At 33.1% G+C, this 16001-nt stretch overlaps 1 long non-coding RNA gene across 1 annotated transcript; it reads right to left on the bottom strand.

Moving 5' to 3' along the window:
• Positions 1 to 14307: 14307 nt before the first annotated feature.
• On the bottom strand, positions 14308 to 14948 carry LOC144546332 (uncharacterized). The gene is made up of 4 exons (XR_013508740.1): positions 14871 to 14948; positions 14722 to 14778; positions 14495 to 14612; positions 14308 to 14398 (listed from the first exon to the last, which is right to left on the bottom strand). It is a non-coding gene; the product is annotated as an uncharacterized LOC144546332 (long non-coding RNA).
• Between the last annotated feature and the right edge of the window lie 1053 nt (positions 14949 to 16001).

Raw genomic sequence — 16001 nt, forward strand, 5'->3', positions numbered from 1 at the left:
ATTGTACTTTTTGATATAAAAAGAAATTTGGCGGGTAAAGATTTTAACAGATCAGATTAATTTGGCGTCAAGTAGCGCACATATTATATAATCAAAACAACAATATATATAGTTCGTATGTTGCATGAGACCAAAATTGTTAAGTTAAAATCTTTAAGCAATTTGTGCAATGTGAATATATTCACTATTTAGATAGAATTGTAAAATCTAAGCTACTACTTTTGTTGTCTGTTCAAATTGCATCTTGCATGTCTATTTCAATCACATAAAATAAAAATGACATAAAAGTGACTAGTGATTTTTTTCATTATTTTGTGGTGACTAATGTTGAGTCTGTTTTTGTTGGTATGGTTCATTAGTGGGTGTGGGTCCCCTCTCCATGTCACTTTCTAATTTGTATTGGCTTTTCCTTATTTTTTTGTTTTTTTAGTATGTTTTGGTCCCCTCTCCATGTTCATTTTTTATCCTAATAATTAATTAATTCGGCATTTTGAAATATTTTCTGCATGTACTGAATTTAAGTAAATAATTATTTAGTTGATAATATTAAGTTTCATTATTTTTTGGGGGGTTGAAATGGTGGATAATAGCTACTTCACAACAGAAGGGCCTGTTTGGTGTGCATATAGGAATAGGAATAGGAATTGATTGCAAAAGTTTTGAATTGATTTTTACTGTTCTCGCGATGGTGCCGGGTTGAGGGTGAAAGATGGGGTTTATATTGGATCAATTTGTAGGGTGATGGGGAATTGGAGTATTATTTGAAATAATATTTGTAAAATAAATTGATGTTTGGCAATAATGAAATAATGAAAAAATGTTCCAATGTGTGCTTTTTAGTGCCAATAAATAATACAGTAGTTTTTCAAGTCGTTTTTATCACCAGGTGATGGTAAATGGCAAGCTACACCTACACAATTACACTTAAAAAATATTTTTTAGTACACCTACACAATTACACTTAAAAATTATTTTTTAGTACACCTACACAATTAAACTTAAAAATTATTTTTTAGTACACCTACACAATTACACTTCAAAATTATTTTTTAGTGCGCTGCATGCACACAATGCTGGTAAAGTCGGATCCGGATTCCAAAAGTAATTCAATCTTTGGATTTTGTATTGGGACCATCCGATTCGAATTTGTCGCTCGAAATTACTTCGCGATTCGAATTCATCTCTCAAGATGTGTGCGCTCCACTTCGGATAAATTATCTCAGATTCAAATTGGATGGTCCTGATTTAAAATCCAATCATTGAGTTACTTCACTGTATCTGAACTCGGTAAAGTCCAGTTCCAAAAATATAATTTTTTATTTTTTATTTTTATTAAATTAGGGTTTTTTTTGGTGAGAAGAGCCCAATTCAAATCAGCACATGCTTGTGCTACTTTTAGTTGTCATTATTTGATGGGTCCCACAAGCTCCACAAGTCTTGCTATGTTTAGATGGTTAACATTATTCCATTGCCTCATAATTATTTTTATATTAGTGATCCTACTAAGTTAGCAAGTAATTGTCTTCTACTCTCTTCTCAGTGATTATTCTTATTCATTCTGATTTTCTGTGGCATAAAAAAACATAAATTTTGTTGTCATTTTCTAATTTAAATTCTTCAAATAAGCTATTGTACTTTTTAATATAAAAAAAAAATTTGGTTGCATCTAGGACTACTATAATGAGTCAAGCCGGCTCACGAATCAATGAGTTGAGCGGCTCAATATTTCATAATGAATCAGACTCGAAACTGAAAAAAGCCCGAAATCGACTCGGTTCGCTTCTGAAAGAAAAAAGCTCGGCTCCGCTCATGTAAACACTTGACCCGATTTGGCTCAACTCATGAGCTCCAAGTCGATGCGAGCCGGCTCATATTTTTATTTATTTTCCTAGGTACTTAATTAGAAGTCATGAAAAAATCCTTTTGCCTGTAGCATGGTTTGTTACATATTAAGTGCCGACTTTATATATCTGTTATGGTACACATTTGTCCCTGGACCTAAACATAATATTATACGAATATTTTGAGAATGCTTAACCATGTTTTTTTCTTATCTTTAAATATAATCTTGAAATGAACAAACAATAATAAAGAATATGATCAAGGCCGCAACTAAAAGAACTATGGATTCACCTAGTACAAAAGAAAATGGCTACAACCATGCATTAAAGATTTATAAGTTCTATCAACTCAAAATAAACAACTATTTTGGGTGATTTAGTGATTACCTAAATAGCTCAATCAAGAATCGAAAATTGAAATTTTAAAAAAGTTGAAATTTAAAAAAAAAATCGAAATAAAAAAAAAATCGAATTTTAAAAAAAAATTGAAATTTTTTCAAATTTCGATTCTTGATTAAGCTATTTAGGTAATCACCAAATCACCCAAATCACTTAATATGCAACAAACAATGGTACAGGCAAAAAAACTTTTTCATGACTTCTAAGTAAATCTAGAAAAATAAGTAAAAATATGAGCCGGCTCGCAAGTTGACTCGCGAGTTCACAAGTTGAGTTGAGCCAAGTGTTTACATGAGCCGAATCGAGCTGAGCTTTTTTATTTCAAAAGCGAGCCTAGTTAGAGTCGAATCACTTTGCTTCTCTTATTGAACCGAGTTGAGTTTGAGCCGAACCTCAATCATTAGCAGTCCTAGTTGCATCATTTTATTGTATACGAATTTGGAGGGTAAAGATTTTAACAGATCAGATTTGGCGTCATGCAGCGCACATATTATATAATCAAAACAACAATGTATATAGTTAGTACGCTGCATGAGCTAGACCAAAATTGTTAAGTTAAAATCTTTACGCAATTTGTGCAATGTGAATATATTCACTATTTAGAAAGAATTATAAACTCTAAGCTACTAATTTTGTTTCTGTTCTAATTGCATCTTGTCTATTTCAATCACATAAAATAAATGACATAAAAGTGACTAGTGATTTTTTCACTATTTTTGAGGTGACTAATGTTGACTCTGTTTACATTAGTGGGTCCATGCTTAGTTTCATCTCATGTCTTGATGCGTATTTTTTTCTTTTTAAATTGCACGTTTTTGCTTCAACCATCATAAATGAAAGATACCGAATCCAGAATCTGTGGTCATTATGGCGAAAACAGTATAGATAATATTCGATCTGTATTCGATTCATATTTGAAAATTTAGATGTGGATATTCGATAATTGAATATTCGTGTAGATAAGGATACTGATATGATTTTATGTTTCAATTATCCGTATCTAAATAGTAGATGTATACCACATATTTAAGGATCCTGATAATTGTCTGTGGACATTTATCCCTCAATTTATTTTCGCACTTAACTTCCATAACTGCTTTGGGGACCATAAAAGCTTAAGCACTGATTTTTTTTTCTAAAGTATTAATCTTCATGCACGGAAGTATTTATACCTAAACACGGAAGTATATATACTTATAAGGTGAATAATTTTTACATAAATAATTGTCTCTCAAATCAAATCTCAAACTACATAGGAGACCATACACATTTTTAGAAGCAGGTTCCTTTTTCTTCATTCAATCTCGTCCACAATTATGACGATCTATGAGGAATTTTGCGAATCTAAAATCACAAATATTTTTTATGCAATTTTCTTTTTCAAATAAGATCCATGATGAAATATTACAAGTATTTATACTTATGCAATGGTATATTTATACCTATGTGGTAAACTATTTTTGTTAGAGAAAGATTAACGCAGAGATGATTGGAGAAGATTGATGCTGAAATGCGGGGATGCGGGGTCCCCACTACTTCATTTCATATCAAGTTACGCATGCAAGTATTAATTTATTATATTTTAGTATTTATACTTATGAAGGTTAATACATGACAAGTGTGCATGACAACTAGAAAATAGGGACCATATAATTAGTGGGGACCATAGTACAATTTTTTTTTATTGAGGTGCGGGGATAAATGTGGGAGTTAGAGGTGTGGGGACAATTATAATTATTCTATATTTAAATATATATTATGAAAAATTTATGTTATTCACCATTATAATTAGATAAGTTATATCTAATTAAAGCTCATGAAATTTATCTAATTATAATGTTGAATAACATAAATTTATGTTATTATGTAATGGTATAAATGAAGATTACATACTAACGGTTTGGATCGGTCGTCTGGACCATCGGATCAGCGATTTTCAAAATTGCTTAATAAATAGTAAAAAAATTCCAAAAAATGTAAAATTTGGTCTCCAAGCACATTTCAATATGGAGATCATGTTAAGTAGTTCGGATCGGTCGTTTGGATTTTCAAATCGCAAAATATGAGTGTGAAGTAAAATAGTCGCTTTACTTCGCAACTCACCGTAGCCCATCTCTATGACTCTATATGAGATGAGCTACGGTGAGTTGCGAAGTAAAACATGTTTCTACTTCACGCCGTATTTTTATTTTGAAAGTCCAAACGACCGATCCGAACGTTAGATGTGATCTCCATATTGAAATGCGCTTGGAGACCAAATTTTATATTTTTTGGAATTTTTTTACTATTTATTAAGCAATTTTGAAAACTGCTGTTTTGCTATGAACAATACAAAACAGTAAAAATTTCTGGACCATCGGATCAGTGATTTTCAAAATTGCTTAATAAATAGTAAAAATTTCAAAAAAATGTAAAATTTAGTCTCCAGGCACATTTCAATATGGAGATCATGTTAAGCGTTCAGATCGGTTGTTTGGATTTTCAAATCATAAAATATGAGTGTGAAGTAAAATAGTCGCTTTACTTTGCAACTCACCGTAGCCCATCTCTCTATATATATACATATATATATTTATTTATATTATTTTCATAAATATCCAGCCTTTTCCGAACTGTATCTGTATCGAAAAAATAAAAAAAGAAATATAGATATGAGTTTAACACTATTCGCTCAGTATCCGCTCCGTTTTCATCCCTAACTGATCATCCAACAAAAAATTGTCCATTGGAAATAATGTAATGTCACTTTCTAATTTCTATAGTCATGGCTTTTCCTTATGATTGTTTGCTTTTTAGTGCCAGTATTTATACAGTACTTGTTTTTTAGAATAAGCTATACAGTAGTTTTTGATGTTGTGGTTAGGTACACTTCAAAATTGCCTTTTAATGCGCTGCTTAAAGCAAACGAAATTGCTATGTTAATTTTCTTTACCAATTTTACAGAATCCTAGCCCAAAGAAAGATCCACTGGCCGCTCAAATTCTGTTCCAATTTGTATTGGTTACAGTAATTTGGGCTTTTGGTGAGAAGAGCCCAATTCAAATCAGATCATAAATCAAACAGTTAAGAAAGCTTTACCAAAACTGCAATCATTTGATTTTGAAATATCCAAGAAGATGTAGCCTTTATATTGTTGTGTTTTTTTGGACAAAGAAGCCTTGATTGTTTATTCGAAAATGTTCTTGCTCAGCAACTGGTTGCACACTTGGCTACACAGTTGTGCCATAGCAAATCCAATAATTTCCCCACTGAGTCTCATGTGATATGCTGTTTGTGTGAAGTATTGAATAACCACTTTTGGTTTGCGTATATTCATATTGTTGGTAATTAATAAATTAAAATTTTCATAATAAACTACCATGCAAGAAACACAAATTAATTTTGAGAGAATAAAGGATGCTATATAATTTTGTACTTGATTTTCTTTTTGCTTGTAAATTAAAAATATATAAAAAAAATAAAGGAAGTTGATAATTATACTCCAAACAAAGTATCCGCGCGCGTCCCCCAACTTTCTCGAATGTCGGCGACAAAACAAGCAGGTTTTATTTCATACAGTGCAATAACAGTATGAATATTTCTTTATTGTATAACATTTCGCTGCATGAAGTGAAAAATATTATGTTCAAAAAGTTAACAAAAGCAGCGCTAAATGCTCTTGTTTTAACCTTCTATTTCATTAATGCTCTTGTTTTTCTGAGCATAATTAACATGATTTAGTTAAGGGCAATTATTTTTTGAACCTTCTATTAATGTTCTTCTCCTCAAACTAAATACAAGACACATGACAAAGAAAAAAGATAAAATAAATGATGTTAACTTCTAAAACTACAATTCTCTCTTGTTTCTTGCTTATTTGATCGATTAATATCCGCAACTCACACATTTATTTTCAGCCTATTCCTGATTAAGAAAAAAACATAGTACCTAAACATTAGCAAAACAAATTATGACCATGATCTAAGTATAATACAAAATTTGGTACAAATTGCACCCCAGTCATTGCACATAGATAAACTAGTAGATTACAATTATTAAGGGAATGAAAACTAAAATATGTTTTCTTAGCCAAGACCACATTAATATTTCAAAAAATTATCGCACAAAAAAGAAGCTTTCAATTCTAATATATGAATATCATTCTGACTAACAACATAATGTCCACAATCAGCAGATCACTGCAACTATAAATAACACCATGTGATCTCATTATCTCAAGTGTTATCAATTCATACATATGCCTAATAAGAAGTAAAAGGTTTTTGCCAATTTGTGAACAACTCAAACTCTTAAGATAAAACTCAATATCCAGTCAACAGGTTTGACTTATATACAAGTTTTACAGAATGACAAAATTAAAAATAGAATTTCAATAGATCAATTGATTAAGAAAAAACACAGTACCTAAATTTTTTCAAGTAAACAATAATCAAATCAGCTAACGAAAATTTTCAAGTGATGACGCACTACAATTGGTTACAAATTAGCATTCATGGAAATATTTACCTTGTTATGCCGCCTTCTTGCGAGTTCAGCAAAATTCACTGGCTTCAAAGTCCTATTCCATCTACAAAATATTCAAAGTCCTGTTAATCCTATTTCATCTACAAAATATTCAAACAAAGGAAAAGTCAAAATAGAATTGACAATTTTTTACTTAATTCAACAAATTTTTACCATGACTGGAGGAGTAGTGGCACTGTGGCGGTCTTGGCGAAGTGCTGGTGACGGAGAAGTGAAAGACAGAAAGAGGACGACTGGTGGCGGAGAAGTGAGAATTGGTGGCGGAGAAGGGGCGATCTGGTGGCTGACAAACAGAGAGAGATGGAGTGAAGGAGAGAGATCTGGTGGTGGAGAGATCAGGCAGAGAAATCTGGTGGAGGTAGCTGTGAGTCAGCGACTGGTGGACAGAGAGAGCGACTGAGAGAGGAGCCGTCTCAGTCTCTTAGACGGAGAGGAGAGGGATAGGCGAGAGCAAGAGAGATTGAGAGAATGAGGGACAGAGCGGCTCAGCTAGTAAAAATCATAAAATTCAATTTGTTGTATACTTGTATTAACATATATAGGCCCATCAGGCAGCCCGTAGGCTTCGATTTAAGCCCAGGCCTGGCCTAGCCCGTCTTTAGGCCTGGCCTAACCTAGCCCGTCACAGCACCGGGCCAACCGGGTAAAGGACGGGCTGGGCGGATATTAACGGGCCTCCGGACTAACTGAGTTTTTTTGCCATCCCTAGCTATAGAGGGGCAATTTAAATTTCAGGGAGGGCGGAACTGAAATAAGCATATTTTTAGCACTGTTTTTGGAAATTCAAAGGAGGGCAGCTGCCCCCTGTACTACAGTGAATTCACCCCTGACAAGAGCACCATCCAACTCCTCCTAGACAGTCCTTTTTATGGAATTAAAATATTGTTGCAATCTATCTAATATCTTATATTATTTTAAATAATTTCTAAAACTAAAAAAATTCTGATGTAGGAGTTGACTTGGCACGGAATTAATATATTAAAGAGCTTTTCATTCTGTGGGTCCCAGACGCAGAGTTTCAAGTGTGACATGGACCTTGTACAGAGAGAAAATAGTAAATAGCGTTATGGTGTTCTCAGTTTTTACTTTGGTAGCGTCAAATCTCATTGTTCTCTCCCCTTTCCTACTTCCCAGCGATGAATGGCCACACTTAATCCAAGCCTATGCTGTCAAATTCGCCTCTCCTTTACCCACGCTGTGACGTCTCACATCTATTATATATCTCTTTTCTCTCCCTCGTTGCAGCACATCTAGTGTTTGGTAAATGCCCCCGGGGACCCAATCCGGACCGGTCCGCCTGTGCCCGTGCCCGGACCGGACCGTGCCCGTGCCACGGGTATGCACGGGTACACGGGCACACGGGCACGGGTATTAAACGGGCCGGACCCGGTTTTTTGGAAAAATGCCCGTGAGAATCCGGACCCCCGTACCCGTAACCCGTACCCGTACCCGTGACGCCCGTGCCCGTGAGCCCGTGCGCCCGTGCCCGTGATCGTGAGCCCGTGGCAGAATTTTTTTTTTTTTTTTTTTTTTTTTTTACTTTTGGTCTAAAATTCAAAATTTAAACTCAAATTCTCCCCCCATTCCCCCCATGCCCCACATCCCCACTTTCTACCCGGACCCCTACCCATTTTTTTTTTTCAGATTTTTTTTTTTTTTTAATTCAAATTTTAATCCCTCCAAACAAAATTCTATAAATATACACCCATTCCTTACAAATTTTCACATCTCTCTCAATATTTTCATCTCTCATTCTCTCAATCTCAATCTCAATATTTTTATTATTCTCCAATTTTAATTTTATTGTCAAAAAAAATAGTTGTTAATTTAACAAATACGCAAACGGAAACGGAATTACGAAGGTATTCTCGGAGATTTTCTCGCGAAATTAAAAAGGTAACATTAATTTTTGTTAGATTACATTTTGTTAGATTAAATTTTGCTAGATTAAATTTTGTTAGATTGAAATATTGAATGTTAGATTTATTTTTGTAGAGTAATTTAAAAATTAAATTTGATGTTAGATTTATTTTTGTAGAAACAATTTAGAATTTAAATTGAATGTTAGATTTAGTTTATGTTAGATTTATTCAATGTTAAGTAATTAGATTTGTTATATTTATTGAATGTTAGATTTATTAAATTTGTCAAGTAATTAGATTTATAAGATTTATTTTATGTTAGATTTGTTAGATTTATTTAGTTTATATTAGATTTGTTAGATGTGTAGTAATTAGATTTGTTTTGAATATGTTAGATTTTATTTTTGAAATTCGGATTTATTTTTAATAGGTTAATGAAAGATGTTAGATTTATTTTTTTGAATATGTGAAGTAATTTGATTTGTTTTGAATAGATTAGATTTTATTTTTGAAATTCGAATTTATTTTTAATAGGTTAATGAAAGATGTTAGATTTATTTTTTTGAATATGTGAAGTAATTTGATTTGTTTTGAATAGATTAGATTTTATTTTTGAAATTCGGATTTATTTTTAATAGGTTAATCAAAGATGTTTTTTTTTCTGTTATTTTTATTTCTATTTTCTTAATTCTGTTTTTTTTAATTCTGTTTTTGTTCTGTTATTTTTATTTCTGTTTTTTTATTTCTGATTTTTAAATTCTGTTTTATTAATTCTGTTTTTTTAGTTCTGTTTTTTTTTATTTCTGTTTTTTTTTATTTCTGTTTTTTTTATTTCTGTTTTTTTATTTCTGTTTTTTAAATTCTGTTTTTTAATTTCTGTTTTATCAATTCTGTTTTTTTATTTGATGCTGAAGAGCGCACGCAACATCTGCCTCAACAACAATCATCACCCGAAGCCAATACTGAAGAAAGCGGTACCGAGGTGCGGCACGAGGGCGAGGCTAATTCGGATTCAGACGGTGCAGAAGGGAGCGAACAATGGTATAGGAATGCGAACTTCTAGATATGTAGTGTCGGTATATATTTCTAACATCTTTAATTTTTATGGTTATTTTTTAAATAATAAATTTCTAAACATTTCAATTAGTTTTTAAATTATTCATTTTAACGAAAAATTACTAACAAAAAAGAAGTTAGAACTCTGCCTATGTTATTTTACATAGCCCAAAATAAAAGGAGGGTAACTTTTATTTTTTAATTTATTGTTTTAAAATAAGAGCTTAATTATTTTTAAAATAATTGATTTAAGAAATTTTTTATTTATATTTTATTATAACAAAAATTATTGAGTTCAAATATACAACCATGTCAAATGAGTTTAAATTGGCATGAATTTGAATTTATAATTTATTGGTTTTCAAAAAAAAAAACAGAAAAAAAACAGCAAAAAAAAAACAGCAAAAAAAACAGCAAAATAAAACAGAAAAAAAAACAGCAAAAAAAACAGCAAAAAAAACAGAACAAAAAAAAAACAGAAAAAAAACAGAACAAAAAAACAGAACAAAAAAACGAAAAAAAAACAGAACAAAAAAAACAGAACCGAAAAACCGAACAGAAAAACCGAAAAAAACCAGAAACAAAAAACAGAAAAAAAAAAACAGAAAAAAAAACAGAACAAAAAAAAACAGAACCAAAAAAACAGAACAAAAAAACAGAACAAAAAAACCGAAAAAAAAACCAGAAGAAAAAAAACAGAACAGAAAAACAGAAACAAAAAAAAGAAAAAAAAAAAAAAAACCGGTCCGGACCGGACCGCCCGGCCCCCGGTACCCGGACCGTCCTACCCCCGAACCCGTGACGGGCACGGGTATTAAACGGGCAGGGCAGGATTTTTGAAAAAAAAACCCGTGACGCCCGGCCCGTTGTACCCGTGTGCCCGTGACGCCCGTGACCGTGGCTACCCGTGCCCGTGCCCGGGTTTTGCCCGGACCGCCCGGCCCGGCCCGTTTACCAATCACTAATCACATCTCAGGAGCACTTTTGCGCTGTAAGATTTTAAAAGAGCAGTTTTCGCTTCATACAATTCATCAACTATAAAATCAAAACAGCTCTGCATGTCATTCTTGCGCTGCATGAAGTCCAAATTGCTCTCTAATAATCTTTACCCCAAATCAGGTTCATCCCTTGTGATCAATGTGCTACAATATGAAATCTATTATCAACAGTCTGACATGTGGGGCCCACTTTTTTTATGAAAAAAAAAATTCATATTCAGAGGTCACTTGAGATTATATCATAATTCTGTGAAACAATCTGTTGGATGCAGATAAAATAACATAACTAATGAAAAAGGAGAAACAAAAATGATGAACCCGGTGATAGAGATGGAGACATCTGGCAATAAGCAACAGAATTTGGAGGCCAATAGCATCCCCGTTTCTACTGTTGCGCTTGCACGCGGTTGCAAATTTCATTTTGCTTTGCAAAATATAGTGCAGAGTGTGAAAATTGTTATTTTTTGTGCGAAGATCAATGTGCTACTGCCATTTGGGCCTGCATCTATTCTTCTTCATTATCTAACCAACCATCATATGAGTGTCATATCTGTTCCATGAATTTCATACCAGTACTTGGTACCAGTCCAATGAATTTCATACCAGTAGCTTTGAATGTTATATTTGATTTTGAAAACAGTTGTAGGGGGTCGTGTTCCTTTGTAGCTTGATTGGTATAATTCCCTTGGCTGAGCGCTTAAGCTATGCAACTGAATAAGTCAGTACCTGCCGATTCTGACCTTTTCAATTTATCTTAATTTTTGTTTCTCAAATGACTCATGCTATTATTTCAAATCATTTACCAGTTGGGTGTCTCATTTTATTTTATTTTCAGGCAAATGGCTGCATACACTGGACCAACAGGTACTTGATATATAGCAGTTGCAAAATTCAAACTTAATTCATAACAGTAGTGCAAACCACTAATATACTGATAAGGGCAAAAACGGCAAAAACTTACATTTTTCTGTTGTTATAGTTGGAGGGCTACTAAATGCGACATTTGGGAATGCAACTCAGATGATAAATGGCATGATTTGGGTGGTGCAACAGTCACTCTTAGGTTCAATTCTATCTAACATGCTTTTAGTTCTGGGTCGTTCCTTCTTTGCTGGTGGCATTGTGCACTATGACAGGAAAGAGCAAATCTTTAACAAGATAGTTTTCATTAAAGAAAAACACAGTGTTTAATCTGCACAAGGTTTCAAAAGCTTTTAGTTTATCGCATTTTGCTTTCTTGGCTTTGCTTTTTTTTCCTTTTTTTGCTATGAAAATGTAAAATTTAGTCTAGAAGTACATATTTTTCATTCTTTGCAATTTTTACATTTTTTGCAATTCCTATTTTTTTTCTCTGATGTTTATCGCTTTTTGCTATTAAAATGTACTTGTAAATCAAATTTTAAAATTAAAACTTTTTTTACTATCTTTTTAGATAGGTAAAAAATCACTTGATTTAAAAATTCTAGACTATTCAAAAACGTAGTGATTTTTTACTTGTCTAAAAAAAATAGTAAAAAAATTCTAAAAAAATAAAAATTGATCTACAGTTACATTTTCATATGGAAATCATGTTGAATGGTTCAGATCGACTATTTAGACTTTCAAAACAGAGATATTGATCCATAGTATTGACCAATTCACGCTATGCATAATACCATAGCCTCACTCTCTCCAATTTCTCTATAACTTTTAATAATTTTCTTTTTCTGTGTTCCTTTGCTTGTTTTTTTGCTTTTGGCACAAGGGACAACTGTGGTGAATTCAGGGTTGCTACTAATGGCAGTGATGGGGCTGTCATTCCCTGCTGTTCTTCACTTCACTCATGATCACTCAGAGGTTTGCTACGGAAAATCTGAGGTAGCTTTATCAAGATTCAGCAGTTGTATGAAGCACCCTATACAATGTGAAGTCATTAGAGTACACTTAGCAAAACCTGAACCACAATTCACACTCCTGCTGCACTCTTCCTACCAGTATCTCAGCCTCTCAGGTGCAAGTGAGGTCCCTCTAAAAACTCGTGAATTTCTTTGCTTCCATATGTTCCATGCTGTGCATTAAAAATAGGATAGCCAAACTTCTTCCCTGATTGTACTGTGAACCTTCACCTGATTGTATTTTACGCCTCCTCAAAACATCATGCATTAGAATTCTTATGTACTTGGCATTTGTGCTACAGTTCTTTGTCCATCATTGTTTTGATCTTTATTTTTATTTTCCTCACATGGTGCCATAGTGCTAGCATGCATTCCTATGGGTCTTATAGAGATCTTATAATTTTTAAAAGATTTTAGGGGCATTTTAGGTACTTATTTTCTGGCTCTGACTCAGCCACAGTTTCTGTTTGGATTATTCTGACAGTCAGTTTTAAAGAATTATTTTATGGGCAATCTGCTAAACCAAATTTTTTGTTCTTTATATGAAAATACTTGTTCAATCATGCTCTCAATCCTCATGAAATTTCAGAATTATTGGAGCTCAGGAGCTAATTTTAGTATGCAGTTTAGTAAAGGGGCAGTTTGGGGTTTTTTGCTGGAATTTGACAGTGTGTGTATTTTGAAAAAAGGTGAACATCAAGAATATTTTAACAATACTTTAAAAATCCTAAAAATGAAAAATTTAGTATGCAGATGATTGAGGTGATGTTCTCTACCTGACTGCACAATGGCAATGTCTAATTATTCGTCTAACTACTTTTATTATTTTTCTTTCCTTTTATTATTTTTGAGTGTTTTCCTGTACCAGTTGGAGTCGATTCATGCTATGCTTGTATTTTCTGCTTGTACATGTATGGGGTTATGCCAAGGAGTCTGTTTAGAGGTCAGGACACCAGGTTTTGAGATCTGAACTACATTAGGTCTGGTTTTAGAGGTTCTAAGCCACTGTTTATGTATGATAAACCAAAGGACAAAAATCAGAGTCATCAAGAACCACCAAGATTAAACTTCAATTTATTTTAAGTACTTTGCAGTCCACAGAATGAGCACATTTTTTTTTTATATAGAACCTTGCTATTTGACATATTTACAATTTTTTTTGTTTTTTTTATTCACCTGACATATTTACTTTTGCTCTGCATTTGCAGGGTTATTTACAATCCTTTTATTGAAGGTCATCTATAAGAGCTTTTTTACGCTGTACGAAATCGGACAAAGTGAAAGGAGCAGTTGATAAGTAATATTCAATGCCCTTTTAGTCTTTTGGAAGACTTTTTCATTTCTGAGCTTTTCTGAGGATAATTTGTGTGTATTTTGACTTTATAATGGAAGCCTCGCTACATTGAACTTTGATGAGGGAGCTACTTTTTTAAACAATCTTGGAATGAGCTACTTTGGACTTGGACGGCGTGAATCGGGCAAAGGGTTTCTCAAAGTTGTAGTTGCTCTTGGCAGAGATCTCATAGTATTGCAAGTTTTTCTTTCTATGAAATGTCACCTGCTTTGCCTCCACTTGACAATTTTTAACATCCACCTTGTTTCCACACAAAGAAACAAGCATACATATATCAGCTGTGTTTTTACCGCTGACTCGCCAAGCCTATCATGAACCCTCCTCTTTTTTCCAGATTTGAGATAGATTATGTAGAAACTACACAGGTGAAGTTTATTTTCTAAATAAAAATGAGACATACCTGTACAAGTCTTTATGCCTGATGGGAACTTTTGTGGATGTCAATCGTGATGTTACATCAAACATGATGATTGCGCATTGTCAATGGATACTAGCTATTATATACACAAAGAAGGAATAAAATGATAATTTCCAAATTGTAAGTGTTTTTTTTAAGAAGGAATAAAATGAACAATTAATTTCTTACTAGTAGCCATCTCTGAGAGCACCAAATTTCTGCTGGCCAGCAGTATGCCAGCAGTAAAAATGGATTTTACCGCAATTTGCAGAAAAGTCAAGTGGGTGCACCTCCACTCCAATTGTAGCTGTTCTTACAGTCAAATATATTAATTCAATTGTACAAAAGTATTTGCTTAGCTGAATCTGTATCAAATGTTGTATTGATACACAAAATCAGTTAAGTCTGATACTTACGTTCATATTTCTTCTCCAACTCGCCAGTGAGATGCCTCTTCACAAAAGTTGTCTTACCTGATACATAATATTAAATATACCCAGTGAGATACCAGTATTCAATTGACAATTGACAAAATATTCAGTAACAAATCTAGAAAGGAACTCACCAGTGTCTCCATCACCAACAATTAAAAGCTTGAAGCTTGGATAATCAACTGTTTACTGTTTAAGTAATGCCTACAAAAATAAAAAAAAGAGTAACACAAAATAACTCAATATGAAATTAGCTCATAATTTTTTTGTAAAATATTAGAAAAATAAAGGAAAAAAAATATAGAAGAGATCCATACATAGGTTCTAGACAGACAAATTGCAGAGATGGAATAAGTTCTATGATTTATGAAAGAGAATTCTGGACCGTCCGATCACGTGGCCCCAAATGTTGTATCATATACGATACTTTTTCCAGTGTCAGCATCCGCTGAAATTTTCTCTAAAGTAACTTAATTTTGGAGTTTTGATCCGGACCGTCTGATCTATTCTAACACGAATATTAAAGGACGTCATACATTCCACCACGGACTAGATTGGTCCGAATTTCTGATCGCACGGTCCGGTTCAAAACAAAAAAATATTGAGTTACTTTAGGTCCTACGGACTCCCCGTGAATGTGCCTTCTGGATTCTTCGACAAATTTTTAATGGGTTGGATCCCAAAACTGGGAATGGATTTGAACCCGATATAGGCACAGCAGTTCAATATCAAAATTTTCATCTCCTCTCTCATTTTTTCCCTGAATTCTCTTGGATTTTTTGTCAAAATGTTTGTTGAAGATTTATTGTACGAAGAATACACTGACAACCGTGTAGCAGGTGTTGCACATACGGAGTATCATAGTGACAAATGAATAGTTCAGGTTCGGTTCGCAGAGCCAAAAATTCGTGATTCGGGTGTAATTCAGATATAATTCGGAAATAATTCGTGCCTTAAACAAGACATGTTATGAGTTTAAAAGAAATTTTTTAAATTGCTTAATTATATTTAACAATTTACAACAAATTATAAATTATTAAATTGCTTCTATACAAAAATTACATGGAATATTTTACAGTGCATCTTGGATTTTTCTCTTTTGTGGAAAAATTACTACCAGAAATACAAAAAAAGTTACTGCCAAGTGCCAACAATCACGTGATGGGCCCACAAATGAAAATTTTCTAGGGGTGTAAATAGGGGTGTTCAAACGGTCGGTTCGGTTTAAACCGAACTAAAATAATCAAACCGAACTTAAAACCGAA

Source organism: Carex rostrata, chromosome 29, assembly GCF_964058835.1.
Source record: "Carex rostrata chromosome 29, lpCarRost1.2, whole genome shotgun sequence".
In the NCBI taxonomy this organism is placed as follows: Eukaryota; Viridiplantae; Streptophyta; class Magnoliopsida; order Poales; family Cyperaceae; genus Carex; species Carex rostrata.